Source organism: Pan paniscus, chromosome 12 (genome assembly GCF_029289425.2).
Source record: "Pan paniscus chromosome 12, NHGRI_mPanPan1-v2.0_pri, whole genome shotgun sequence".
Taxonomy (NCBI): domain Eukaryota; kingdom Metazoa; phylum Chordata; class Mammalia; order Primates; family Hominidae; genus Pan; species Pan paniscus.
The window spans coordinates 18747301-18774522 of record NC_073261.2 but is presented as its reverse complement, the minus strand read 5'-3'; the positions used below and the strand labels follow the sequence as shown (position 1 = coordinate 18774522).

The window sequence follows — 27222 nt, the reverse complement described above, 5'->3', positions numbered from 1 at the left end:
GTCTGATTTTGCAGCCTGTATGCTTTTCACCTTACCAGTTGTTATAGACTGAGTTGTGTCTTGGGCAACACAATCCATATGTGGAAGCCCTAACCCCCCTAATCTTACTGTATTTGCAGATAGGGCCCTTAAGGAGGTAATTAAGGTTAAATGAGGTATAAGGGTGGGGCCCTAATCTAATAGGACTGGTGTCCTCATAAGAAGAGAAAGAGACCCCAGGGACGCTTGGGCACAGAGGAAAGGCCATGTAAGGACAGACAAGGCAGCATCTGCAAGGCAACGAGAGAGGCCTCAGGAGAAACTGCAGGCACCTTGATCCTGGACTTCCAGCCTCCAGAACTGTGAGAGAATAAATATCTGTTGTTTAAGGCCCCCAGTCAGTGGCATTCTGCTATGGCAACCCTAGCAGACAGGGACACTTGTAGATCCCATGCCATGCTTTATGGAGCCTGGGGGGCTTGTGAGACTCTATTCAGGGATCACCTTAGAAGGCAGAGAAGAGAAGCCTGTGTCCCTCCGCTGCCTTCACCTCCTCTCCAGAAACATCAGTCCTGCTCATTTCCTTTTTGTTTCTTTACTCTCTGCTCTAAGATTTCTCTTGGCCAAGCTTGAAGATCAGTGGCCACCACCACCCTTCCACAAAATGGGAAGAGCCCTGTGATGCCAACTACAAACCCAGTACTGTGAGAATGATGTAGGACATACAGCAACTTACATGGACACACAAACCTGTGAAGACTGTTCATCCTTGCTGGTCATGTAGTCTCTATAAAAAGCTCCTCTCTGGGGTGGCCCGCTGTGCTCATGCTGTCTGCTTCTGCTTACTGGATGTGACCAGCCACTCACTCTGTGGGTGTCTTCAAGGGCTGGGTTTTGTTGTGGGCATGTTCTTAGGGCCCCTTAATCAATTCAGCGTATTTCTACATGGTGAATGTGTCTTTTCATCCTTTTCTGATTCCGATTCCCCCCTGAAAGGTCCCAGATGTTGCCCTCTGGGTCTCTGAAGCCAGAGCTTAAGGAGAGACCCCTCTTGTCCCCTCAGCATGTGCCAGTGGGACCTAAGCTGGATGTCCCCACCTGCTGCAGGGCCCTGGCCCTTCTTCTCCTCTGTGCTGTGTGTCCCAGATAGCTGACCCTAAAGGTAACATCAGTGGGTCCTCGCCTTCTAGGCTGGTTCTGCCATTGGATGTGCTGGCAGACATCAGAGGGAGCAAGCAAGTAGATGAAGCCTGATGTATTTGTTCTCCGCATGTGTGTCTCTCCAGAAATCCCCCCTGAAGGCCACAGCTGCTGTCAGGCAGTCCTCTTCATAGAGCTACACACTCAAGGCTGGGAGCCTTCATCTTGCTCCTCCAAGGCTGTTGAGAGCTTTGGGGAACCGCACTATTGCTCATTAGTTTTTTGTTTTTAAAAAGTTGTGGTAAAATTCACATAACATAAAATTTATCATCACAGTCATTTTTAAGTGCACAGTTAGTAGGGCGACATATATTCACAACCAATCTCCAGAACTCTTTTCATCTTGCAAAGCTAATGCTCTGCACCTGGTAAATCGCTCCCCACTCTTCTCTCCCCACCAACCCCCAGTAACCACTATTCTACGTTCTGTCTTTATGAAGTTGTCTGCTCAGGGACCTCATGTAAGTGGAATCATACAGAATGTTTCCGTGACTGGCTTTCACTCAGCACAATATCCTCCAGGCTCATCTATATTGCAGCATGCGTCAGAATTTACTTCCTTTTTAAGGCTGAGTAACATTCCACTTTATGGATAGACCCCATTTTGTTTATCCCATCTGTCAATGACAGGGGTTGCTTCTAACTTTTGGCAATTATGAATGACAACTTGTTGATTTCTAAAATTCTGCCATTATCTCTGACAGTAAATCTGCATTAAACTCTCCTCAGTTACCCAGTGAATGAGGCATCTGTTTTCTGCTGGGATCCTGATGGACGCAGAAGCCAGGTTACCACATCAGCCTGCCTGGCTGCCCAGCCAAGAAAGAGGACTCAAGAAGAGACAGCTTAGAGGATACAAGGAAGTTACAATTCAGAAAGACTTCAACAGGTCGAATGACATCTCCAATTTCAACGAGATGAAATCTGATACAAATAAAACTCTAGCTTTAGGTTAGAAAATTACACATTGACTACTCAGCAGCATTTCACTTTAAAAAAGAAAAAATAACTGGGAATTGCTCCAGAGCAATGGGTCTCATCAGGGAATATCTTCCAGGGGATGTTTGGCATACGTTTGGTTGTCACAACTAGGGAAACCTCTTGGAGTCTAGTGGGTAGAGACCGGGCATGATGCTAAACATTCTACAATGCACAGCACAGCCACCACAACAAATATTGGTCAGCTCCAAACGTCTATTGTACCAAGGTTGAGAGGCACCACCCTAACCTATGGAAAAAAATGCATAACTAAGAAGGAGGAAGCTTTTGACTTAATGTTGAGAACGAACTTTCTACTTCTATAGATGCCCAGCGAGAGGGCAAACTGTGTCATAAAGCCATGCTTGAGCAGGACGCAGAAGCAGAGGCCTGCGATTAGGGCTACGGCAGGGAGGCACTGGGCTGGTCAAGGTCTGAGCAGAACGGCTGCTAACTCTCTTCCAAACTTGGGATATCTCCTTGCTTTTTAATTGGTCAGCTGCTTGTGTCAGTAATTGTTCTCAAAGCCTTAAGAATAGACAGATTTTTTTTTTTGGCAGCATCTTACTCTAAAAATTTTAAAACCTATGGCAAAGTTGAAAGTATTTTACATTAAGCACTTACATACCTACAACATAGATTCTACTGAAGCTGCCTTTGCAAAAATATGACAGTGAGCGAAGTCAAGCATGGCTGACTCAGTCTTGCTTCAAGCCTCACAGGCTGGCTGTCTTCACTTCTGGATGTGCGCCAAGCTAATCATGGAGGGAATTTAGTTTATAGTTTAATTAAGCAAGGGTGATAACAGTTTTTCCCTAAAATCAATCCCCTTCTTGTTTAGGGACTGAAATGGTCTTTGTAAGATTAATGAAAGGGCACAAAATTAGGATTATGTGAGAGACCTGAATTCTGCTAAAATGACTCCCTTACTGCTCAGGAGTCATGTGGTCAGAGGTCACAAGACTTGTGACTTTTCCAATTGCTCTTGTAGATAATATCACTATTGTAGAACCTGAGATTGTTTTTTAAGATGTTTTTCAGACTTTTGCATTCTGGCAACCAATTGACCTCACCCAGACCCATGGCTCATGACTCAACCGGTCCTGTAGCTCCAGCCCAGAGGTAGACTCAGCACGAGGACCATTTCCCATACCCATATGATCTCTTTCTCAACCTATCAGCAGCACCCATTCCCTAGCCCCCTGCCCACCAAATAATCCATAAAAATCCTAGTCTTTGAGTTCTCAGGGAGGCTGATTACAGTAATAATAAACATCTGCCCTTCCACTTGGCCAGCCTTGTGTTAATTAAACTATTTCTTTACTGAAATAATGCTGTCTCAGTGGATTGGGTTTATCTGTGCAATGGGCAAGAAGAACCTGCCCAACAATTACACTACCATTCAGATATTTTTAAGAAAGACTTTTTCTTACCTTTTTTACCTTTTTTCACATTTTCTGCTGGAAAAAAATGAAATGTCAGTATCTACATGGACTTTTAAATAATTTAGTTGCTCATGTTTTTTAAAGGTAATGGGATATAATGATGATTCTTGACATGAAAATTTTACTCAGATGATACATTTGACATAATTGGGCCTATAAAACTAAATTTGTGGATTTTTAAGATGTCATTTTTGAGGACATGGATTGACTCTTCATTCTGTTATGAAATCATCAGAGGTAGGTATGTCAAATACAGAGGTAGCTTTATTAATGCACATCCAAACTACAGCTCCTTATCTAAACAGAAACCCAGGAACCAGCAAATTGCAGTTTGATGCTTACAACTCACCAACCCTGATTGTCAGTGAAGTCAAGTTTTGATAATAACCAAAACTATAGTGAGTCAGTAGCATTTTATCTTTGTTATTTAGCATTTTTATAACATTTTGTGTTTTCAAAGGGAATATCATCACCATTTCTCCTGGTCATTCAAGAGAATATCTACCTGCATATTTTCTCTGGTATGTAAGAACCACCATAACTGTTCATTTCAAGCCCTAGCACATATTCTGAAAATGTTTTTAGTTCTTTCCTCCAAAAGGAAATGACCTTAAGAAAACTTACTTTGCAATGAAAAGGATTCCAAAAGGAAGATACACACACACACACACACACACACACACACACACACACACACACACTCTGGGCTATTTGGAGGTTTGTATAGATTAATTGAAATGTAGCCCCATCCTGTAGGATCCATTTGGTTTTGTTTCACATACATATATTGTAGAAGCAATTCTTACACTGGGCTTTTCTTCTTCTTTTTAGACCCAAATTCTAATCATTAGGAATATTGAACATTCGTGTCCAAAGAGAAATTTGTTTTAGCCAAACTTCTCCTCTTTCCTCCACATCCTCCCTCTTCACTACCCTCTACTATTGTATCACATAGCCACTTACCTCATTGATTTTATAAACACCGAAAAACAGCAAACAAACAACAATGTCAACTCCAAGAGGATAGCTCAAGGGAGTTAATGGCTCAAAGTCAAGTTCATCTTACTGAATGATGCAAAGGTTAAGGCTTTCAAGACTTGGTAAACGAGAGGAAAGTGTCACATGAAAGAACTGTTGAAGAGCTCCTCTTAAAGAAGCAAAGGCCAACTGTAACAATCATCACAGTTGACGAAAGCAGCTGAAAGCAAAAGCAGAGGAATTTCCTTACTTTCTTGAGCTCCAGCTCCACAGAATAAATCAGGTTTCCTGAGAAGACTCAATCATATCATTTGATGTGCACCAACTACTATAATCTGAAAGCAATTTAATAAAAATATGTGAAGACTTATTGATAGGTTAATTGTATCCTACAGCCAAAAAAACCTACCTTAAAATGCACAAAAACCAAATCAAATTATTCATCATTTTGTCTATGATTAGAAAGAAGAGGGAAGCTAGGAGGAGGCAGCTTCTGCTGGTACCCACTTGAAGAAGACTTACCCTAGAGGGAGCAACTCAGAATTTCATCATGCATTTATATGAATCTGCTGCATCTCAGGCAGCTTTTTATTGTAACTAATAGATTATCTGAGTTAACATGAGCAGAAAACACACTGGCCCATCATTAATCATTTGTACACTTAAAGTAATTTGCATTAGAGAGCACCTCACTCCTGATTTGCTCTTACATCTTTACTAGACTTTAAGATCTACATAACTTATAGATATTTCAGAAGCTATTTTATTCTCCTCTTCAGATGATTTACTATTTTTCCACCTTAATGTGGCTACTTATAGCTAGGATTAAAGACTAGGTGAATTTTAATACGTATTAAATGTGTATACATGCACAGGTGTGTGCATAACACACATGGAGCTGCAAGTATTTTCCATGGTGAACTGAATTTGAATTTTCTGAACTGCTTTCAGGTGCATTGCTTCTAATTCTTACATTGATTGTCTATTTCAGGAATTTCTATTTTTAAATTTTCTTGAGAAAAAGTCAACACAAATGACATCTAACTGGGGTGTTTGTACATTGACATTTAAAATTTTATGTGAGATGATAGAAGAAAACACTATATGGAAATTAAGCATTGGAATTGTGTAATACAGTGAAGAACTATATGTATCAAACTGAATCCTGTCACATAAATTATCATATTTCCAATTTCAACTCTAAAGTCTATTTGAACTTGCTCCATCTACAATGTGGAGACAAAATACATGTAGACAGTAACTTGGACTCAGCCAATAATGCAAAGGTGCAATGATCTCAACACTGAGTTAGCCTGGAGTTTTATTGTGTTTGATCTCTTCCGTAGCTGTGTTTGATAGAGAACACAGATGTATTTATTTAAATAAAGTACACATTAAAAATATTGCCAAATACTAAGATTATATATGTTTGCCAACTATCACACCTTGCAATGTCAAATACAGGATTGAAAACACAAAATTTCAGTTCTAAATAGAAGGCCAATGCAAGTTGTTGTCTAATGTGTATTCTACCCAACAGATGATCCAGTCAGTCACAGACACATTGATCTCTTTTCTGGCCATGCCTAGTACTAATGTGATTTATCATGAGGACATCAGTCTGTTAGCAACCACAGTGAATGGCAAAGGTTTCATATATGCGATATATGTGAGAGACTAAGCTAATTAGAACTAATCTACAACCTACAACTGGGGACTCTGGAATACAACATTGCAATGCCAAACCATGCAGTCTTCGACAAGAAAAAAAAAAATTAAGAAATGTGAATTACGTTTAAGGCATTTTGCCTCTTACCTTGATTTGTGGCATGGAGGTTATGTTGCTACTGCTGTTGTAGATCTTAATTGATTTTTAAAAGATTCCTGCAGAGTGAATTTCCTGGAAGAGTTCTTTTTTCCTACTGTCAGTACATTATAGTCTTCATATTCATGTTTATTTTTAAATTACAGGACTAGCTTTTTTTTCCAATTTTATGATTATTCTGCACATTTATACAGGGTGACATCAGTTTCCCTTGCAGGGCTCAGATACACCAAGAGCAACCCTACTCAGGGTGGGTAGAAGATCTCAAGACCCCAGGGGAACAGACGGCTGCCATCTAAGGGAGCTCAGGCAGAAAGATGAGGGAAGCTGGTGTGGGGACTGTGGGGCACAGCTGGGAAGGTGCTGCTGTGTCTCACATCATAAGTACAAGGGAAGTCCAAGAAGGAGAAAATTCTGCCAAAAACTAGGAGAAAAGATGAGAATAGGAGGATTGTTGATTCCCAGCCAGAAAGTGCTGACACTTCTGTTACATGCTGCCTGGTGTGGAATCCAGTTGCTTGGCGGATCCTTAAAGGGCCCCACAGGAAGAGCAGAGGATTGATCAATCCGTCCTGCAATAAGGGAGGATTTGTGCCACACCTACTCTTGTAAAGGGTTCCAAATGACTCTCCATTAGGGTGACTGAACAATGGGAAAGTTGTCAGAATCAAACTGGAGTCACTAATGTTAAGGTAATCCTGACAAACAGAACCAGGGAATGCCATGAAGAGGTCTCACACTGGCATGCCTGATAACGAAAAAGACTCTGCATAAACCACAACCTTGCACAAAGACCATCACAACCTTATATACAACAAATGCTTCTGGCAAGTACTTCCCAGCAGCTTCCTGTCCAACCTAGGACTGGCACCAACCTTGTTACTAATCTCTGTAGCCAAGAATAATTATTTCAGAACAACTATGTAGCCTTCCTCATGTTTTAAAAACCTTTGTCTTCCTTTACCCCCCTGAATATGCACATAGTTATTATGGTATGTGTAATCCTATTGCAGTGCTATATTACCAAATATCTTTTGTTTAAGAGAATCTCTTTCTGCTGTTTTTTAGGTTGACAACAACATGGTAGAGGTGTTGGCTCACTGCAGCCTTTCCAGATGTCCCTCCTTGACATTCTCAGGAGACATGTCTATTGAATCTATCACGTTGGATCCCAGAGGGTAAGTCTTTATTTCCAACATGTGCACTGTGGCCCTATCAACCAGGAGAATGTCTCAGGAGTCTCCCAAAGCTGTTAGCATGAAATAGAAACCAGTGGAGACTAAATAAAGAACAAGAGGGAAGAGCGGAGTTTGAAGCTGAGCTAACTGTTAGCACCAGGTCCTTGTCCCATCCTTTCTAATCTTAGAGACTTGGACCCAGTTGCACCAGGGCAATTATGTCCTGCCACACAAAGTGTCACACAGTTGCAGCTGTGGCTTTGCACAGGACCAAGTCATATAGGGGAGGGAGGGGACACTTTTGGGCAAAACACATGCTGATCTGCACAGTGATGTTGGCATGGTCCTTTCTAATCCTGCATAGAGGATTGTCTCATGTGTCAATATGACTTTCAAACACACTTTTTGCCCATCCATGGATGGTGTCCTCCTTCACTCTTGGAAAATTAAGGTCCAGAACCTCACTTGGTGAATTGAGTACTGAAATGGTCATATAAGCTAATCATCACAGGCAGGGGAGGCATCATGAAAGGCAGCAGGGGAAGGCAGCTGCACACAGGTGAGCCATGTTCCCAAGGCCCAGACACACTGCCACCATGCACAATGGCACTTCCGGCCTAGCCCTGACTTTGCAATCTCCGTGATTCCAGTGCCCAATCCCTTGTCTGTCTCATGAAATGGGTTCAACAATATAGGTCTGTCCGAGGAATTGTTTAATCCTATTTATCGCTTGATGCATCATTTTTTGGGGAGGACACTTCCCCAGAATTTCAAAAGGCAAAGATAAAATGTTTGTGGTGCCTCTAAACCACCGTGTAAGAAGATGACGAGGCACATTACAGAGAAGTTTGCACTTCAGGCCTCAACTTGCCTTCCCTAATCATCTCCAAGGAACCCGTCATGTTCCTTCTGATACAGTTCACCCCAACTGTTCAATTTGGAAAGAATTGTACATTTCTATGCTGAATTTTCCTTTGTTGCAAAGACCATATGTAATCTTTATCCTTTTCCCATCAAATAAAAACCTACAAATTTAAAAATGAGCTCAATTTGTGTTTCAAGCTGTTCTCCATGAACTCTGAATCAACTTGCTGAATTAAGAGGAGAAAACAAGTATTTCCACCAGTTGTGTTCTCTGCCATTTAATGGGTATCAATTTCCAAAGGGAGCATCCCTTTGTATCCATTCAACATTAAAGCTTGCTTACAAGGAGTCATGAAAACATTCACAGAAAATGCATATTATGAAAAAATTATGCATGGATTTCAATTTCTGGCACCAACGCATACTTGTACTAACTTGTTATGACATGTCTAATGAGGATCAGTTTGAAAAAGCCCATAATAAAGCAACATGAATTCTGCTAAAATTGAAGCAAGAATAAGCATAAAACTTACAGTGAACCTTCAGAGGAAGAATGGTGAAACATTGATGCTTTATTTATGGGGATAATGACCCAAAGAAATCAGCAATTTACAAATGGATAACTTGTTTTAAGAAGGGATGCGGCAATGTTGAAGATGAAGCCCACACCAGCAGACCATCCACATAAATTTTCAAGGAAAAAAATCATCTTGTTTATGCCCTAATTGAAGAAGATTCATGATTAACAGCACAAATAATAGCCAACATCATGAACATCTCAACTGGTTTAAGTTATGCAATTCTGACTGAAAAATTAAAGTTAAGCAAACTTTCTACTCAATGAGTGCCAAAACCATTGCACCCAGATCAGCTTCAGACAAGAGTAGGACTTGCAATGGAAAATTTAAACAAATGGGATAAAGATCCTAAAGGATGTCTTCAAATAATTGTAACAGGAGATGGAACATGGCTTTAACAGTATGAAAAAAGCACAGTCAAAGCAATGGCTGCCAAGAGGTGGGAGTGATCCAGTCAAAGCAACAGTGGACTAGTCAAGAGCTGAGGTCGTGGCAACGGTTTTTTTGGGATGCTCAAGGCATTTTGCTCATTGACTTTCTGGAGGGCTAAAGAATGATAACATCTGCTTATTATGAGAGTATTTTGAGAAAGTTAGCTGAAGCTTTTGCAGAGAAACACCCAGGAAAGCTTCACCAGAGTCCTCCTCCACCACAGCAATGCTCCTGCTCCTTCCTCTAATCAAACATGGGCAATTTTATGAGAGTTTTGATGGGAAATCAATAGGCATCTACTCTACAGTCCTGATTTGGCTCCTTCTGACTTCTTTTTGTTTCCCAATCTTAAAAGAATCTTTAAAAAGCACCCATTTTTCTTCACTTAAAATATAAAAATAGACTGCATTGACATTAAATTCCCAGGACTTTCATTTGTTTAGGGATGGACTGCATGGCTGGTATTTTGCCTTACGAAAATGTCTTGAATTTGATGGAGCTTATGTGAAGAAATAAAGTTTTTTTTAAATTTTTATCTTTTAATTTTATTTTTCCACAAACTTTTTGAAGTCCCCTCATATCTCAAAACCATGGTTGAGAACATAAGAAACTAAACTAAGAATAAATACATAATCACTACATCAAAAATAGTGAGTAGAGAATCTAGAATTAGCTCTTGGAGGGGAAAAAAAAGCAATATGTCCATATGTATTACACATAAAAGCAAAGCAAATACTGTATTCTTGGGAAAGGTATATATTCCTATTCTGCATAAAAATATAATTTTGTTGAAGAAATGAGACTAGAGAATGAGGCATTGCTATGAAATGTCTACTCCATAAAAATCAGTTATTCATTAGAGTAACAATATGACTCAGCATTTATTTTTTAATTGCAATAGTTTTGGGGGAAGAGGTGGGTTTTGATTATATAGATAAGTTCTTTAGTGGTGCTTTGTGAGACTTTGGTGTACCCATCAACTGATCAGTGTACACTGTACCCAGTGTATAGTTTTTTTTATCCCTCATCCCCCTCCTACCCTTCCCTGAGTCCCCAAAGTCCATTATATTATTCTTATGACTTTGCATCCTCACAGCTTAGCTCCCAATTATGTAAGAACACAATTGAATATTTAATTTAATAAAAATAAATTGACGTCAGATTTGAATTAATGGAAAAATTCAATGTGGATCACCTTGAGAGACCTCGTGTCAGAGAAGGAGAACCCAACAACTCAGCTACACCTCTAAAGACTGAGGTTCCTCAACCCTTTAGGAAAGAGGATGAGGAGGAAGGTTAGGTCACCCTCGAAGGTGTCTACAAAGAGCAGAAATGAGAAAACGAAGCAGGACTTCCTTTAAGAAATATTTCAAATACTAATTGAAACAGTTAATAGCCTCTTTAAAGTCTAAAGAGTGAGTATGTGAAGTGAAATATTCATTACTTTTTGGAATTTATGTAGTGCGAAATTTAATTAGTTAATATATTTAACAATAAAATACAGAAAACCAGTATTTTTTGAGAATTTCAACATTGATTACAAATTTGAATCATTATATGTCCAAAAACATTTTAAATAACAAATTTAGCAGGCCATATTCCTTTCAATGGTTCAAACACCTGAAGCATCAGAAAAATAAAAATGTAATGGCCACAAAATACATTTATTCAGGTATATTCAAAACTAAACTATGAACAGCATGGATTTATTTCATTTCTTTTTTACTTCTATACTGTGTTTATATGTTCCGAGTGTTATTGACATGCTTATTCTAATATCTTTGCAAGAGTTAGGTAATAATACTTTGATTCCTCCCTGGGACTGCAGAAATCTTGCCAGACTCCAGAGAAAGAGAATTCTTTCTCAGGCCAACTGCCTTCTGTTCAGTGAGCTGAGATATCCAGCTACTCGACATGGTTTCTTCTCCCAAGCGAATTCAAACTGGAGCTGCAAAGCATCAACCTGCATTTCCTTTTTGTAATTAAATTGCAGTTAGACTTCTTTTATTGTGATAAGAATATTTAGTATGCAATCTACCCACTTACAAAATTTCCAAGTGCATAATACAGTATTATTAGCTATAGGCACACAGTGTTCTACAGCAGATCTCTCGACCTTATTCATCCATCTTGCATAGCTCAAATGTTACATTTGTTGAATAGCAGGGGAAATGGGGGGTGCTGTTCAATAAGACTTTTAAATTCTAGACCTTGTACTTAGGTTTTAGGTTTTGCGTTTTGTTTTAACCAGTATTGGTCATACTCCCCACTGTCATGGATAGAATAGTGGTCCCCCCAAAAGATATGTCCCTGGAACCTGTGAATATGAACTTATTTGGGAAAGGAGTCTTGCCAGATGTAATTAAGTTAAGGATCTTGAGATGAAAAGATAATCCTGGGTTTTACAGGTGGGCCCTAAATGCCACAAGAAACACTCGGAGGAGATTTGACCAAAAAAAAAAAAAAGAGAGAGAGAGAAAGAGGCAGTGTGACCATGCCACAGAGGCAGAGATTGGAGCGATGCAGCCACAGACAAGGATCGCCAGCAGCGGCCAGAAGTGGATTTGGAAACTTCCCCAGAGACTTCAAAGGCAACGAGGCCCCACTGACACCTGGATTTCAGACTTTTGGCCTCAAGAACTATAGAGAATGAATTCATGTTGTTTTGTACCACTGAGTTTGTTGTAAATCTGTTACAGCAGCCACAGGAAGGTAATATGCCTCCAAGCAGTAATTTTAAAATATGACTTGGCCTGCATTACATCGTTCAGAGTCCATGCTTTGGGATGTATTGCTAAGTATAGTCTGTACACATTATTAAACACATACTAAATTATAACTAGTACAGCCATATAAATATTTCCTGGAAGAAGGACTGAGTCTACATAATTAGTTTTCCTCTTTAGGACATTTAAGTAATTCTTCCCTTTGGAATATGTGGCCCATCTCTATTTGTAGGTGACCACAACTTACTGTTTGAGGTTTCAGTATCTACCTTTTCTGGAATTCTCTGGTTTGTTTACAGTTATTTTGGTGTATTCTTATGTACGTGGATAGATGCAAGTGTATATTTGCTCTTTAAAATTAGACTTACAATACAAGAAATATCTACATATTTTGACGCTACCTACTTATTAAAATCTATAAAGTAATGAAAACCATTTCACTATTTTCATCCTTCTTTTGTGTTACAATTACCTGTCTGTGTTTTTCTTATTGACTTTTCTCTTTGGGGTATCTTCATCAATTCATGGCTTTAAGGACACTTTATCCTCATTCATCATAACTGTATTTATATTTGAGACCCAAATGATTATAGCCATAATCACATTTGATATTTATATTATATAAAACATAAATATATTAAAGACTATATAAATTATATATAATTATATTTGATAAAAAAGATTACAACATAATTCTATTTGAGGCTCAAATGATTATAACTTGGCCAGTGGGTGTCTCTTTAAGTTGTCTTTAAGTTGTTCTCTTTGTTCTTTCAGCACAGCCCTTTGCTTGTTGGCCACTAAATTTTCCAGATCCATCCTGATTTTACCCTGCTACAGGTATGGAATCAGCCACCCTACAATGATTCTTGGTTCCTTTTGTGGGGAACAGACTAGACACTGAAGTCTGGGCGCTGGAGGAGCAGGTGATGGGAAGCACCCTCCTATTACTTTGGCACCATGTTTAGTAAAGACAGAGCTGGGAAACACAGACCTTGTTAAAAATCCCACGTGCACTTGAGGTTTCTAACAGTTCTGCTCATTCTCCACCTGTCCTCTGCATCCATCCTCTCCCCTTCTCTGTTCTGCTCAGTACCCCCAGGAGGCTGAGTGCTGGAGTGGCCATCATTATGGTGTCCTTACCCTTGGGCTTCGGCTAGATTTGGCAAACAGCAGGGACCAACAGGAGGTCGGTGAGCAGAAGGGGAGGGAGGCTAGAGTGCACTTCTCCTTACTCACCCCACTCCAACTTCACATGGCCATCTGGGCAGAGCTACACTCTCATTTTTACTGCTCCCCTTAGGTAGTCTCTCCTCCATAAATCCAGTGAGATTCTCTTGTCAGCTGCCCTTCAGACACTGGGGTGGGAAGAGCTTCCTGCTGGTAGAGCCTCTCCTCACCCTTTCTAGATGTCTTGACCCTGGCTCATACCTCTCTCTTTAGTTAAACGTTTGGAGTGGTGGTTGGTTTTTTGTTTTGTTTTGTTTTTTTTCTGTTGACCTGGCAACTCAGACTCCAACACAACACATTGTTTTCCTATATACCAATTTTCTAACAGTAAATAGTTTCATCAACTGATAAAATTTACTCCTACATTGACAGAAGCCTTGTTTTCATTCTTTATTCCATGGTGAGGCTTAAAATTTATTCAAAGAAATGCTACTGTTAAGTTAGCCTATGCAAACAGAGAGAACAAACTGAGCCAATTAGTGACCAGCTAAATTGGCACCACGTCAAACAGTTTCTCTAAGACTAGTTGGACCTTGAGGGTGTTTTGCACATCCTGAAAAGCAGCTCTCAGTAGTTTTATTACATATAATAAAAGAGTTTTACTATATACAATAAAACAAAGGGGATTTCCTGTCAGTTCCTGTCAGGCTGCCTTTCTAGTGATCAAACTGACCAATGACCCAGGAACAGCAGAGATATCTAAAATGTGGGGAGACTGAGAATAAAAAAAAATCTGTTCACACTGAAATGGGGAGCTGAATTTTTTTAATAAATCTTTTTTTTTTTTTAGAAATAAAGTAACTTCATTAGAAACTTCAGTTTTTAAGTTACAGATTTGTAGAAAAATTATAAAGATAGTGCAGAGATACTCATGTATCCCACACTTAATTTTCTCTATTATTAACACTTCACATTAGTACGGTACATTTACTTCAATTAATCAACATGACACATTATTATTAATTAAGGTCCATAATTTATTCTGATTTCCTTCATTTTTACCCAATATCCTGTCTCTCTTCCAGTACCCTGTGCAGGAGAACATGTGACATTTAGTAGTCATGCCTCATTAGGCCCCTCTAGACTGTGACAGTCTCTCAGAGTCTCCTTGCTCTGATGACCTTGGCAGTTCTGAGGAGATTTTGTAAATTGGGATTTGTCTGATTTTTTTGTGTGATTAGACCATTACAGGTTTTTGGGAGAAAAACCACAGAAGCAAAGTATCCTTTTCATCACATTGTATCAAGGTACACTCTGCCAGCATCATAACACAGTTGCTACTGACCTTGATTGTCTGACTGAGATAGTTTTTCAGAAGGAAGTCACCATGTGCAGCCCACACTTAAGGGTGGGAGTTGTGGTTGTGTTACACCTGTTTGAGGGCAGAGTATCTGCATGAATTACTGGAATTCCTCTGCATGGGAGATTTGGCTCTTCTCTCCCATTCAGTTATTTAGCAAATAATTGATTTATATTAGTATGAACTCACAGATATTTATAACTTGCGTTGTAGTTTGGTGCTGCTTTATTTTGTTGCTCAAATTTCAGCATTGGCCACTGGAAGTTCTTACAGTTGGCTCCTGAGTCCCTCTGACATACACCCATCTCTCCTGCGCCTTCCTCCCTTTTTTTTTTTTTTTTTTTTAGCATTTCCTTCTTTTCTGGCACTAAAAGATGCTCCAGGCTTATATATTTCTTGCTCCAGTCCTAGAATCAGTCATTCTCCAAGGTGGGAGGCTAGATTTTACAAAGTAACATTTAACATAAATAAACTTGAGTTCCTTCTGCATTCCTCTCCTCAGCATCTAAATCTCCATCCCAGCCAGGAGGGGCTGCAACACAGAGAAAAAGATCAAAGGAATCAAAGCAATCACCCCAACGCATACGCACACAAAAGGCCAGAATAGGCACTACTTTCTTAGCCACTTATCACCAAGAGTTTTTGAATGTTCTTTGGATAAAATGTGTTTAAAATGTATATATGTTATTTATGAGTTGTACAGATAATAAGTAAAAACCCACAGTTAGAATTGAAAATATCAGACTGAACTTCCTACTTACCTTTAAATATATATATGTGTGTGTGTGTATGTGTGTGTGAAACTATATACATACGCACATATATTTCCTAATTGTATACACTGAACAAGCCTAGAAACAAAGACAAACCCAGTAGTGATTACATCTTGGATTGTAGACTTCAAATACCATTTCTTGCAACGGAAAGTAGGGCTCCTTGAGAAATGCCTGGTTCCAATGTACAAGAAAAGCCTGGAAGATCTCTTCATGCCCGAAAGCAAGGAACCTGTCAAGACTACTAGTGTCTTATCAAAAAGACTGAGGAACTAACTTGAATAGGCTCCCACTGGCCGAAAATGAAGCAATTTGAATATTAAAAAAGATTAATACTTGCAATGGATTGAAAGACATTACATATGATTTAATACAGGAGTTTATAATTATACTAAAAAAGAAAAATTCAGCTCATTAATCAACCTTGGATACATGCAGAGAGCCAATTAATTTTTTTAGGACTGATTTTTTAAAAATTAGGGAGAAGAAATGGAGCAATTATCAGGCCTTCCCTATAAAATCTGTTTATCTGAGTATCCAAATAGTTAATGAAAGAAAAGTATCTTTCTGGAATTATCTCATGAGTAAATAACTGAGGTGAGATAAGACTATCCATTTGCAATACTAATTAACTAATGAATTAAAGGATCTAGGCAAATAATTTCAATGGTTGATAAGCATCACCAAAAAAAGAGACAATTAGATATACCTGCCTCTTGATGGAAGGACACCATTGCAAAGTAGCATGGTCAAGAAAAAGAACAAAATGAAGACTAAGTCTGATCAAATGTCTATCTATCAACCTATAGGAGCAGGGAACAGAGGAACGTGCTTAAAATTCCATGGGGATAAAATAAACAAAATCCAGACTGTGCGAAAACCTACATCCTACCCAGTTTCAACAGAAAAAAATGATGTAGAGGAATTTAAGAGTGATGATCAAAAGGTGGGCTTCATTTAGTTCTCCATTTAATAAACTTTAAAAAATTAAATATCCAATTAGGGAAATGTGAAAATAAATATAGGATGATATTCAGGAATTATTGCTAGGTTTTTTGATATAATGATGTTATGATTAGGTAGCTGTAATACTTTTAAATATATTTGAAAATTCGCCTTTTTTCCACAACAGGTTTGCCACCAGAACACAGGTGTCATGAAAACTACCCCTAAAAGCCAAAATGGGAAAGGAAAAGACTCATACCAACATTGTCGTCATTGGACACGTAGATTCGGGCAAGTCCACCACTACTGGCCATCTGATCTACAAAGGCGGTGGCATCGACAAAAGAACCATTGAAAAATTTGAGAAGGAGGCTGCTGAGATGGGAAAGGGCTCCTTCAAGTATGCCTGGGTCTTGGATAAACTGAGGGCTGAGTGTGAATGTGGTATCACCATTGATATCTCCTTGTGGAAATTTGAGACCAGCAAGTACTATGTGACTATCGTTGATGCCCCAGGAAACAGAGACTTCATCAAAAACATCATTACAGGGACATTTCAGGCTGACTGTGCTGTCCTGATTGTTGCTGCTGGTGTTGGTGAATTTGAAGCTGGTATCTCCAAGAATGGGCAGACCCAAGAGCATGCCTTCTGGCTTACACACTGGGTGTGAAACAACTAATTGTTGGTGTTAACAAAATGGATTCTACTGAGCCACCCTACAGCCAGAAGAGATATGAGGAAATTGTTAAGGAAGTCAGCACTTACATTAAGAAAATTGGCTACAACCCTGACACAGTAGCATTTGTGCCAATTTCTGGTTGGAATGGTGACAACACGCTGGAGCCAAGTGCTAACATGCCTTGGAACCATGCTGCTTGAGGCTCTGGACTGCATCCTACCACCAACTCGTCCAACTGACAAGCCCTTGCACCTGCCTCTCCAGGATGTCTACAAAATTGGTGGTATTGGTCCTGTTCCTGTTGGCCGAGTGGAGACTGGTGTTCTCAAACCTGGTATGGTGGTCACCTTTGCTCCAGTCAACGTTACAACAGAAGTAAAATCTGTCGAAATGCACCATGAAGCTTTGAGTGAAGCTCTTCCTGGGGACAATGTGGGCTTCAATGTCAAGAATGTGTCTGTCAAGGATGTTCGTCGTGGCAACGTTGCTGGTGACAGCAAAAATGACCCACCAATGGAAGCAGCTGGTTTCACTGCTCAGGTGATTATCCTGAACCATCCAGGCCAAATAAGCGCTGGCTATGCCCCTGTATTGGATTGCCACACGGCTCACATTGCATGCAAGTTTGCTGAGCTGAAGGAAAAGATTGATCGCCGTTCTGGTAAAAAGCTGGAAGATGGCCTTAAATTCTTGAAGTCTGGTGATGCTGCCATTATTGATATGGTTCCTGGCAAGCCCATGTGTGTTGAGAGCTTCTCGGACTATCCACCTTTGGGTTGCTTTGCTGTTCGTGATATGAGACAGACAGTTGCAGTGGGTGTCATCAAAGCAGTGGACAAGAAGACTGCTGGAGCTGGCAAGGTCACCAAGTCTGCCCAGAAAACTCAGAAGGCTAAATGAATATTATCCCTAATACCTGCCACCCCACTCTTAATCAGTGATGGAAGAACAGTCTCAGAACTGTTTGTTTCAATTGGCCATTTAAGTTTAGTAGTAAAAGACTGGTTAATGATAACAATGCATCGTAAAACCTTCAGAAGGAAAGGAGAATGTTTTGTGGACCACTTTGGTTTTCTTTTTTGCGTGTGGCAGTTTTAAGTTACTAGCTTTTAAAATCAGCACTTTTTAATGGAAACAACTTGACCAAAAATTTGTCACAGAATTTTGAGACCCATTAAAAAAGTTTAATGAGGGGAAAAAAAAGGTTGAAAAATTGTCATGACCCCAAATGTTCTTGCTTAAGGTCACCCAGATAGTAGTGTAACAGTGCAACACTAAAAACAACTAACATGACTGACTCCATTTTTGTTTAAGAGGGCTTTACCCATTCCCGCACATAGGTTAGAATAATTTTAGAGCACTGAGATTACATGCAGAAACAGCAATCATGTGGTTTTTAAACTAAGTCTGGGATTAAGGAAAGAATGCAAACAACTACTATGTCTTGTTAAAGATTTGTAGGAGCATTGTGACACGACCACGGACAAAGAGGTTCCCCATCTCCTCCATCTGTCACTGGAGCCCAGATGTCTACAGACCTCTGTCACCTCTTGATACAAACACCCTCCTCTTCCCTATATCCTTCTCCCATAAAAATCCTGCAGCCAGACTGGAAATTTGAAGGTGGTACTTTAGAATGCTAGTTCACCATCTTCTTGCTTTTCCTCCCACCAACTTCATCTCTCGTATTTGGCTTTCAAGTAGCAAGCACCCGAACCTGGGTTTGGTTATAGTAATTTCTGAAGCTCAGGTTGAAACACTGTGAATTAAGACACAAATAAATGAGTCACCCCAAACCAAAGAAAATTACTCTGTATTGGCAAACCAATTTTTTTCAAAGCAGTTTCTGATGTTCTTCAGTAGTTGAGACCTATAGTTCTCCAATCCCATTGCCCTGAAAGTATTCTGCTAACTGTCCTTAATCTGCCTTGATATCTGGGAATGGAAGTTGAAATGCATATAAATGTTAATTCAAGAGCTTTTGTCTCAGGCATCACATCTGTCGGGTCACTTCCCTGAGCAGCTTTGAACTGGCACAATCGTATGGAGTTAATTTTTTTTCTTGGCTTTTCTAGTTAGCCTGAATGAACCAGAAGGCCCTTTGGGTGTGTCGAGGATAAGTCAATACAATAACACTTTTTAATGGCATTCAATTTTACTTGAAACCTGACAACCAAAACTGGGTCGGCATGAAGGCCTCCCAGTCACCCTGGTGACTTGGACTCAGAAGACACAGTAGGTATCCCAGTTCCAAAATGGGTACATTGTTTTAACCTTACATAACTTTTTCACAAATATTACTTAAAACAACAATTTCCTTTGTGCCATAAAAGATTTTAAATTATTGATGAGTAGTTTCATTCCATAGAAAACTGCCTAAATTAGCAGTAAAACAAATTAGAAATAATTGTGTGAGCTATGTCAACGTTCTAAATATAGAACACACAGCTAGATGTTCCTAGTTACTTCTTAAAGTTATCAGGAACTTTGTAACATTGGAAAATATTACAGTGCCTTTTCACTAGCATTTTTGATAATCAGATTTAATAAGAATGATGACAGTAATGATGATAGTACTAATGACTAACATCATTTAGGATTGTTATGTTCTAAATACTGTGCTCAGCATTTTACATGTTTTATCTCATTTAATCTTCATAATATCCCTGTCTCTATGAGGAAGGTTATAGTAGGTCCTATTATAATTGTTTTACAAATGAGCAAAAAGGCTTAGAAGTTGAGTTGCATTTTTTAAATGGCAGGACCAGTACTAGTAGATATTACAATGCTAGTTGGAAAAAGCAGACTTCTTTCATAGTTCCCGTGAAAATGATCCATACAAGTGAATTTCAAATATATATAATTTTGGCAAGACATTAATATAAAGCCTCGTATAAAGATGTGCTCATCCTGGGACTGAACAGCCTGGAACACACAGAAGAAACTGGATTGCACAATAATAAAAGAAATTTGCACCAAAGCGGAAGAGCAATTATTGTCTGCGAAAGGTTTCACTAGGTCTTTAGTATGAAAGACTTAGAAATTGCTATGAGAATCTCGCTGTCAATCATTTATGTTTACTGCATATAATTATAGTTGGATTATATAGTTCACTGCATTTGGGCTTTACTCTCCAGCAGTCTCAGTTAATTGTTTTTGCTGTTCTCATAAAACGTTTCCATTTGTGTTGTGGGTGGATATTTAGAACCAATCCAATATCTTTTAAGTGGCCTTCCATTCTCCTTTGAATGTACAGGGTCTTATCAAAGGAAACCTGTCTGAATATCTCCCCTTAGAGAATTTCTCTAGTTCTGCTTCCTGTTTTCCCCCTAGAATCAACTTATCTTCCCAGTGAACCCGGTTCTAGGAACTTCACTTTTGAAGCTAAGTTTTGCTTCTGTCAAGCCCCATTTTGGTTTGGCAGTTCTAGGCTGGAGTTTGATCTTTTCCCTTGGGTGCTCTCTTCAGACCACTGGGCTCCGTATCTTGGAGATGGGGAGTGGATCTGCACCTCTGCCCTGTCCAGCCACCAAGCATTCTGAACCCCAGCCAGGATGAACCCCTGTGATAACAGAAGAAACCAAGTCAAGCATGTCTTAAAGAATGTTGTCTCTACAAAGAAGCTTATTTCTGATGAGAAGACCTACAATCCACACCTACTCATAATCACTTACCTAAATAAAAACAAAACAGCCCTAGAATTTGTAAATACATTATTTTTCTTCCTAAGAGTTCAGAAGCAACAGTAAAAACAATGGACAACACCAGGAAAATTTGGAAATAAACAAAAAAGAAGTGTCTTCTATTTTTAGCATGTGATGTCTTGATGAAAAATCTCATGCCAATGTGATTCTCAGTTGACTTGTTTTTCTCTAAAAGCCTTTATCTTAATATTTTGAAATTCCACAATGATGTGTCTATGTCAACACTTTTTGCCTTTGTTGGATTTGGTACTCAGTAAGTTTTTTTCCATTTAAGAAATAGGGTTACCTTCAACTGTATAGAAATTTTTATATTATTTCTTTGGAGGAAAAAAAATTGTTTCCCTCCTGTTTGTTGTTACTTTTTAGAAATCCTATTAGATGTTTGATCTCCAGTCTTGACTGTAGTCTCTCTGTCTTCTCTGTCCTCTCAAATTTTGTACCTCCTTATTTTTGATCTGGGAGATTTCTTTAATTTTCCTTGCGGTCTCCTACTGAATTTTGTTACTTATCCCATTGTGTTTTTAAGTTCCAAGAACCCTTTCCTGTGCCTTTGTTCCATAGCATCCAGTTCTTACTGAATGGATACAATGTCTTTTATATTACTCAGTAATAGTTTCTTTAAGTCTTGTTGGTTCTCCATTTTTCTCTTTCATTTTACAGACCAAAAATAAGATTGCATCAAACTGAAAAGCTTCTGCACAGCAAAGGAAACAATTAATAGAGTGAAGAGACAAACTATGAAATGGGAAAAAATATTTACAAATTATGCATGGAAGATTTAATATCCAAAATATACAAGGAGTTCAAACTATTCAATAATAGGAAATCAAATAACTCTATTTAAAAATGGTCAAAGGACTTGAATAGACATTTTTCAAAAGAAGACATAAAAATGGCCAACATATATATGATAAAACGCTTGACATCTCTAATCATCAGAGAAATGCAAATTAAAACCATAATGAAGCATCAACTCACACCCACTAGATTGACTATTATCAGAAAGATCCAAGATAAATGTTGGTAAGGATGTAAAGAAAAGGGAACCCTTATACACTGTTGGTGGTATTGTAAATTTGTACAGCCATTTTGGAAAATAGGATGAACTTTCCTCAGAAATCTATAAACAGAACTACCGTATGATCCAGCAATTTCACTGCTAGTCATGCACACAAAGGAGGTTTAATCACTATGTCAGGAATATCCGCACTCCTATGTTTATTGCAGCATTACGCACAACAGCCAAGTTATGGAAACAACCTAAGTATCCATCAACCAATGAATAGATTAAAAATGTGGTATACATACACAATGGAATACTATTCAGTCAGAAAAAGAATGAAAACCTGTCATTCATAACGACACCAATGAACCTAGAGGCCATTATGTTAGGTGAAATAAGCCAGGCACACAGAGACAGATACCCTGTGATTTTCCTTGTATACAAAATATTTTAAGAAGTCAAATTCATAGAAGTAGAGGGTAGAATGGTGGTTACTAGAGTACCGGAGGCTGGGGTGGGGAGTGGTGATGGGGAAAGGAAAGATGTTGGCCAATGAGCACTAAGTTAGTCAGAGAGAAAGAAAAAGTTCCGGTGTTCTATTGCATAGCAAGTTGACTATAGTTAATAATAATGCATTTTATATTTCAAAATTGCTAAAAGAGTGGATTTAAAATATTTCCACCACAAAGAAATAATAAGTATTTGATGTGATAGACATGCTAACTACTTTAATTTGATCACAGCACAGTGTATAAATGTATTAAAATATCACTTTGTACCCTACGAGAATATACAATTATTATTTGTCAACCAAAAATGAAATAAAACTAAAAAAAAAAAAAGAATATCCAATATGAAGGCTAGTGGGAGTCCTGGGGGAGGAGCATAAGGCTTCCTGACCAGCAGGCTTTGCTTGGGTGAGCAGGCTGGGGCACGAAGCCCAGGATGCAGAAATTTAATTTAATTTAATTCAGTTTAACTTAAGAGTGCTAGTTCCTTACTAGAAACTACACTAGTTTTCCCCCAAAAATAATTTTAATTTATTTAGAAAAAATTCATGTGGCTCTTTCGTTTTTCCTCTATTTGGCTTGGAAGCTGCATTGCTGATGGTTAGACATTCATCTTAAGGTGGTGGTGCAGGGACCTGGGTGGGCAACAGACTATTCTCTATTAGAGACCTTTGAGTGGTCTGCTTGTTTTAGGCTCAGCCCTCCACCTGCCCCTTCTGCAGTGGGCTTCTCTGGGCATTCGTAAGGTTGTGGATTTGCTCGTATTGTTGTGGCATGAATGGAAAGTATATGCATGTTGATACTATACTTGTTGGATTTAATTACATTTCAAATGTCTTTAAAAAGTTACATTCTGATTTGGTTTTAAAACAAACAAAAACAAACAAACAAACAAAAAACCCAAAAAGATATTGGGTACACAGAACAGCATGACAACGAGGAGCTGAGTGAAGATTTAATGTTAGTGAAGCAAACATTCACCATAAGGAAATGTGCACATTTCCAGTTAGTTTGGAAAGCAACATCCAAATTCTCTATGGGCTCTGAGAAGAACAATTTCCTGGAGTGGATGAAGCTGGGTTACATTCTGTGACTGTGACCCGTGAAGGAGAAAAGCTGAGCACACATTCAGCGGTGCACTGAAGCCCAGGGAAGTAACCAAATCCCTCCAGTGGACAAAGGAGACTTCGAAGGGACAAGAGGTTTGTTGAGGATCAGTTCATGGATTGGGAAGGAATATTGTTAATGCACTGTGTCATAACTGATAGGCAACAATTTTTCTATTTATTATGATGTTTTATATTCAATTTAACATAAGTTCTTTTTCTGGTTTCTCCTCACCTTCCTGAACGACAATAGGAAAAGTGCTCTGGGGCCTATTCTTGGCCCGGTTTCCCTTTTTCTGTCTACACCCCTGCCGTGGAGGAGCTCGTTGGTCATCATGGCTTTGAACACAGTCCGTAGTAAGAGCTGCTGTCATCCTACCCAGGTCACTTCCTGGCTGATATGGGGAGGTGGGGGTGAAGGGGTACAAATGGCCATTCCAGTGCCCCACAGTGGCACACTCTGGTGCCATTTACTCCCAGAGCTCAACGGGATCAGGCTGAGGCCAGATGTCAGCTGAACCCATATCTTTTTGTTGTTGTTGAGACAGAGTTTCGCTCTTGTCACCCAGGCTTGAATACAATGGCACGATCTCGGCTCACTGCAACCTCTGACTCCCTGGTTCAAGCGATTCTCCTGCCTCAGCCTCCCAAGTAGCTGGGATTATAGGCACATACCACCATGCCTAGCTAATTTTTGTATTTTTAGTAGAGACAGGGTTTCACCGTGTTGGCCGGGTTGGTCTCGAACTCCCGACCTCAGGTGATCCACCCGCCTCAACCTCTCAAAGTGCTGGGATTACAGGCATGAGCCACGGTGCCTGGCCAAACTGACATCTTTGCCTAGCTTCTTCCCCCATCCCATCCTACTTCCCTTGCTTTCTTACAGATCTCATCTAGGGGCTGTAATAAATCATTCACCCAATCCCTGAGTAAACCATTTACACAAGAACCCCTGTCTTGGGCTCTGCTTCTAAGGAACCAGACTTAAGGCATCATCTATATACTCAGACATTCAAATTTGTATCTCTGGACTGGATCTATCTGCTGAACTTCCTTATCAAGATTTCTACATGGAAGCATCTAATCTTAACATGCCTAAGAGTGAGCTCCTGATCACTTTTGCTTTACCAAAACTAGTCCTAGAGATTTCCTCACTGTCCTAAATGGTAACTGATACTGTTTGGCTGTGGCCTCACCCAAATCTCATCTTGAATTGTAACCCCGTAATCCCCATGTGTAATGAGAGGGAGCCAGTGGGAGGTAATGGAATCATGGAGGTGGTTTCCCCCATGCTGTTCTTTCTTTTTTTTCTTTTTTTTTGAGATGGAGTCTCACTCTGCTGCACAGGCTGGTGTGCAGTACAGTGGCATGATCTCAGCTCACTGCAACCTCTGCCTCCCCAGTTGAGTGATTCTCCTGCCTCAGCCTCCCAAGGAGCTGGGATTACAGGTGCATACCACCATGCCTGGCCAAGTTTTGTATTTTTCATTTTTCAGTAGAGACAGGATTTCACCATGTTGGCCAGGCTGGTCTCAAACTCCTGACCTCAAGTGATCCACCTGCCTCAGCCTCCCCAAGTGCTGGGATTACAGGTGTGAGCCACCACGCCCAGCACCCCTATGCTGTCCTCATGATAGTGAGTGAGCTCTCATGAGATCTGATGGTTTTATAAGCATTTGGGATTTCCCTTGCATTCATTCTCTCTCCTGCTGCCCTGTGAAGAGTGCCTTCTGCCATGATTGTAAGTTTCCTGAATCATATGGAACTGTGAGTCAATTAAACCTCTTTTCTTTATAAATTATTCAGTCTCAGGTATTTCTTCATGGCAGTTTGAGAACTGACTAATCCAGTAACCTTATTATTTCATTTCCCTGGTCTAAAAGCCATGGAGTCGACTTTGACTCCTCTGTTTCTCCTGCACCCGTGTTGAATCCATCAACACATCCTGCCGGCTCCTCCTCCAGGTAGGTCCACGCTTGTCCTTCTCACCATCTCCACAGCTACCATCTAATCCAGGCTATCATTATCTCTCTCACCTGGGTTATTTTAACAGCCTCCTAAATTTACTTCCTGTTTTTGCCTTTGAACTTCTTTCTTGTATTCTCAATACAGCAGTCAGAGTAAGCCTGTTAAAATATAAGTCTAATCATGATACTCTTCTGCTCAAAATCCCTGAAAGCACCCCACTTTGGAAGAGGCCGTCCACATGGGTTCCTGAGTATCCCTGCCTGTTCCTGCTTAGTGTGCCAAACTGCAATTGTAATCCGTCCTCTGAGAGTGAGCAATTTCTCTAGCTGGCCCTGTAGGCCATTAAGTTTCCTGGAGGAAGGGAGACTGGCTTGTTGGCTGTTTCATATAAAGTTTGCTGCTCACTCAGAAAGTGCTAGGCTCTTGGCTCTGAGTTCTTCTCCTGTAACACAATCCATTGTGTGTGCAGACACCCATGATGGGGCCTTGGGCTGCCTCTGTGCAACTTAGCAGGGAATGGATAGCTGTACACAAACCACTATGAACTCTGGCTACTGTTGTGCCATCTGTCTCTGGCCCAGGAGTCTCATGTCTTCTGTTTGCATCCATGAAGTAACAGGCATACTTCTTAGCTTACAAGGAAGGTAAAGTTCCAGGCTCTGTGCAGTTCTTGACACCCATCACATTCAGAGTAAAAGCCCCAGTAGCCTACAAGGCCCCACCACTTGCCTCTCCTGATCCCGTTGCTTATTCTCTGTCCCTGGCCCACACTAATCCAGCCACACAGACCTCCTTCTTTTCTTTCACACATGCTCAGCACTCTCCAGCTTCGAGACTTGCAGTTTCTGTTCCTTCTAAAAATAGCCCCCTCTCCCAGTCATCTGCATGGCTGGCTCCCTCACCTCCCTCCTGGCTTTTCAGATATAACACCTTCCTTGAGGCCTGCTCCACCCCATCATTCTTCTAAAAACTGCAACCCTCAGACCCTTATCTCCTTTCTTGCTTTTTCTCCTTGATATTCATAATCATCAAACCTCTATCTAGTTTACTTACTTATTTGTTCCCAACCTAGTCTCCCGCATTAAAATGTAAGCTATAGGGAGCAGCGAGTTTTGCTCACGTTATTCACTGCTGCTTCCCCAGTAACTAGGGCAGTGCCTGGCACAGAGTAGAAACTCTAAATGTGTTGAATGAATGAACTTCTGGCGAACACAATCTGCTAACTTGTATGCTATTAAACCTACGATCACCTTCTGAGGAATAAGCAGCAGTGGGGTCACATATGAGCAAAACAAACACAGTGTGTTCTACATGGGGTTTACCATTTTGTCAGGAAAACATATTTATCAAATAATCATACAAATACATAACTATAAATCATGGAAAGAGCAATGAACGAAAAATACAGAAAGCTAATAGGCCACATTAAATAATGCTGTTCTCATGGTGTAGAGTAGTTACTGGGAAGCACCTCTCTAGCAAAGGTCTATATTTCTCAACTTACTTTTTATCCAGGTGCAATTACGTGATCAGTTCTCACCAAAGGAGTGTGAGAGAAATTAGTGTACATCACTTGTGGACTGGTGTTTCAAGGACAGAGGTGTGCCTTCTCTACTTTCTCCCCATCTGCTATCTGGAACCAAGAACTGCAAGATCCTGAGGAATGGAGGAATGGCAGGATAGAAAAGGCCAGGGTTCCTGAATTGCCACTTGCAGGAACCCACTAAACCAACCAGGAACACTGCCAGAGTAGCATCAAAAGTCTACTGGATAGTCAAGACTTTCACCACCAACTAGTGGTGATGAGCCCACTATGTCATG

At 39.9% G+C, this 27222-nt stretch overlaps 1 protein-coding gene and 1 pseudogene across 8 annotated transcripts in view; one reads left to right on the top strand and one right to left on the bottom strand.

Annotated features, from left to right (window-relative positions):
• Positions 1 to 27222, bottom strand: part of LOC117979235 (WW domain-binding protein 11-like) — a 268867-nt gene that overhangs the window by 87105 nt on the left and 154540 nt on the right. The window lies entirely within an intron of this gene.
• On the top strand, positions 16619 to 18297 carry LOC100982018 (elongation factor 1-alpha 1-like; annotated as a pseudogene).